The sequence below is a fragment of the Anser anser genome (genome assembly GCF_964211835.1).
Source record: "Anser anser genome assembly, chromosome: 5".
In the NCBI taxonomy this organism is placed as follows: domain Eukaryota; kingdom Metazoa; phylum Chordata; class Aves; order Anseriformes; family Anatidae; genus Anser; species Anser anser.
Genome location: NC_139725.1, coordinates 24698781 through 24702985, shown reverse-complemented (window position 1 = coordinate 24702985; position 4205 = coordinate 24698781).

Sequence of the window (4205 nt, the reverse complement as noted above, 5' to 3'; positions counted from 1 at the left end):
AAATTGAACATCACAGAAAAGACCATTGTTCACTTTTTCTAAAATAGTATTTGAGATGAAACAACTCTGAGTAAAAATTGACAATGTAGATTTTGAGATACACTTTCTTCCCAGTGACAGTAATATCCACAAAAGACATAATTTCATTAAATAAAAACATGCATACACAGCTATTGTACTGTTATATGGTTACTATAAGATATCTGTAGATAACACGTAAAAAGGCCATACATAGGGGTTTGAGGAACTTGTCATTACAGTGCACCAAATCCCATGTTTCAGAATGACAGATATGAAAAAAACTAGGAACACCTGGGCATCCATTTTGCAATGCCAAAGATTCATTCAGTTACAGTGACTAACCATGAGATATTCCATCCGTATTTTTGCTATTCTTATTAGAATCTGGCTAATATTTTTGTTAATGTTGTTTTCTATGTTACAAATATTTTATCAATAAACATGAATTTCTATGATCCTAATTTAGATTCTTAATCAGGGAGGCCGTCTAATTTGGTTAATCAGAGTTCTTAGAACTTTCCAATGAAAATTATATCCTATGTTCTGGTTGGCTTGTTCCATATTTGAGCTAATTTCTCAACTGCTTAACATACACGATAATCAAAAGGCTGTAATTAAGTTAAGCATGGATTTCTTTGGTAACCTTACCCGCTCTGCACTCAAGTTTTCTCTACATGCATGTTTGACACTAACATTTAAGTACTAATAGAGTAGGAAAAAAAAAAAAGTAAAGAAAAAGATCATCTGGCAATAAAAGTAAAGCAATAGCATATTTCACAGTTTTAGATTTCTACAACAAATGGCACAAAGGAAAACAGACTAAAATTTGTCTTTTTCCCCAGAAACATAGAATGACTGAGATTGTAGGGATCTCTGGAGGTCATCTAGTCCAACTCCTCTGCTAAAGCAGGGTCACCTAGAGCATGTTGCTCAGCCATGTCCTGGACCATGTCTGGACCGTGACTTTTCTAGTATCTCCAGAAACAGAAATTCCACAACCTTTCTTGGCAGCCTTTCCCAGTGGTCAAAATTAGTGAACCAATGAGACTTTTAAATTGTGATTGAAAGACAGTGCTGGATGCATTCAAGGGCCTAAACAGAAAAGTCACCTGTATTAATTTACTATCTCCTATTTATTTTTTTTTCTTGTTTTTCTGTGTTTCTGTTTGTTTGTTTGTTTAGACAGCTCTCATAAATACAGATCCACTCCGTAGGGGGTCACATAAACAATGTTTTTCTGTGTGCTTCCTTTTCTCTAATGAAGATTTTCAACCAACTTTCTGCCCCTATGATGTTAAATTAGTATATTGAAAGAGAGCCAGAGAAGTTTATTGTAAAATTGCTTCCCAGGTTTCACTTAAAGAGATCACTAAGAGTCAAGTATGTATGAATGCTTATACACAGAAGTCTCTAAGATGACTGTAAATAAGCATTCCTGGAAAAGGGAGTGCTGCTCTTCAAGAATATGCAGAGGCAGTGGTCTTAGTCTGATATGAATGATATAATTTCACTATGTGTGTCCTGGTTTTGGCTAGCATTTTTTTTATTTTTATGTGTTTTTTTTTGGTTTGTTTGTTTTTATTTTGTTGGGTTTTTTTGTTTGTTTGTTTTTTCTTGAGAGGCTTATGTGATGCTGTGTTTTGGATTTTTGATGAAAATAGTGGTGATAACACACAAGTGCTTTTAGTTGATGCAGATCAGTGTTTGCATGGAGCCAAAGACTTTTCTGCTCCTCGTGATGCCCTGCCAGCAAGAAGGCTGGTGGTACACAAGAAGCTGGGAGGAGACACAGTCAGGACAGCTGACCCAGGCTGATCAAAGAGATCCATACCATATGGCACTGTGCTCAGCAATAAAAGCTGGGGTAGGAAGGAGGAAGGAGGAAACATTTGGAGTGATGGTGTTTGGCTTCCCAAGAAACAGTTATGTGTGATGAGCCCTGCTTTCCTGGGAGAACCTGAACACCTGTTTGCCGATGGGAAGTAGAGAATGAATTCCTTGTTTCACTTTGCTTGTGCACATGGACTTTGCTTTACTTAATAAATTGTCTTTATCCTTGATAAAGGATATACTCTTGTTCTTAATCCATGAGTTCTTGCACTTTTACACTTCCAATTCTCTTCCCCTTCCCATATGGGGAGAGTAAGCGGCTGTGTGGTACTCAGCTGCCTGCCAGGTTTAAACCAGGACAATGTGAATGTGATTAATCTCTTGAATTATTTGAGTTACACCTAAGAGATTTTTGAAATTTTCTACAATCTTGTTTAATTTTGGGGGGTTTAAATTTAAGGGCTTCTGTAAGAAGAGAAATAAAACAAAAGAACTTTGTAGGCAGTAGATTTTAGAAACACTGAGAATGCATAACTGCAGATTTATTCCTTGCATTCTACATATGAAAATTGAAATGAAATTGTTTGCTACCCTGCCTAGGTTTGAACAGGTGGATTTACAAATGGATTTTCATTTTCAGTAAACACAAGAGAACTGGAAAAAAGTGAGGAGGGATGGATAGCTAGTTTATCCCTGTAAAAAATAGAGAAGTTGTATTTGTTGAGAGAGTGCACTGTTCAGACTCACAGAGAGACTATGCCCTCAATTTCACTGCACTATACCAGTGTTCATTCAACTGATGAAGTTCTCAACTCAAAGGGCAGCATACACTTTGTTCTAAGTTCCTGCTGCAATGGAAAAGCTGACAGGGGGAAACTCGCACAAAGGATATTGTGCTGTTAAAGTTTGTTCAAAGTGACAGTTGTCAGACCTCTTTGAAATGAAATTGAAAAGTAAAAACCAATTTTCTTTGAGGACAAAGTTCAGCTCATTTGGTGTGCTGTACCTGTCTAATTTGCTTCCCTGCAAAAGAAATTTTGACTAGGTCTATTTGAAAATGTAGCTTATGCTAGTACAGGCATAGCTCATAATATTTCATTCTGGTTTGAATAATATTTATATAAAATTAATAAAAATGAATTTATTCTGTTTAAAAGAATCATAAATGCTACATTTTGCTAAAAGGGTTAGACTTCTATCTTTTGTCCTACCAAATATAATTTTTATGTCATTGATTTCAATTGAAAACATATTTTTTAATGTTTTCTTTATTTATATTTTAGTAATTGCTTAATAATGAAAGTTTATATGCTTCAGAAGTGATTTGAGCTGCTAGAAAATTTAAGCTATTTTGGGAAGATTTAAATATCTAATTTTGATAAGCAGTAAATCCAAGTCCCCTACATATTTTGAAATATTTTCCAATATGCATTAGTTTCACTCTGGGTACTAATAACATATAAATACATAATTTATAAACTATAGACTACACTGTTTATTAACTATAAAATTCAGTAGTGCTTCTTATTATAATTATGGAAATATAAGATACTAATAACACCTTCTGCTTTATGGCAAGATTGAATGTGTGGATACAGAAGACTTTGATGTATTCAAAAACTTTAAATGTGTCATGATTAAGTTTCAGAGTGTGTTAGAAGAATGGGCTAACTGTAACAGTCTGGAGGATATTTTATGTTTCTCTCTGTTTTTCATGTTTTTTCATGTCCTGCTGAGGTACTAGTAAACACTTTGGAGATAAAATGGTAGATTTGAGCTAAAGATTAGATTCTTGACTATAACCATTTTATTTATTTTTTTAATAAAAAGTAGGATGAAGGTACTTTGATAAATATACAGTAATAGAGGCATGTCACTCTGTGTAGATAATAGATACATTTCAAGAATCTAGTCCTTAAAAAATAAGCAGGTTGGTCACAAGTGCAGATAAAAGAAACTAAACAAATATGTTTGGATATTCACAGTGTGTGCAACACACATATTGGCAGCAGGATCACAGACAGAACATAATTGTCTGTGTAAGATAGCAACTCGCCTGGGTGAAAAACTGCATTCAGAAACAGTGGTCATTCAGAAGTAGGAATAAGTAACTTTTACATGCCATCAGCTTTCAAAACAACTGTTTTCCTTCAGTGATGGAAGACTATTTCCAGAATTGTTGCCTAAGGAATTCTTTTGTTTTGTTGGCAACATTAGGAGAGAAAATTGTTCCCTTTAGAGGGTGATGATGCATCCTGGAGGGACGACAGAATACACGTGTCCAGAAGTCTCAGGATGTTGGAGGGACATGCACCTTGGGGGAGGAGCATGCTGAGTCATGTGTGTTGACTGCC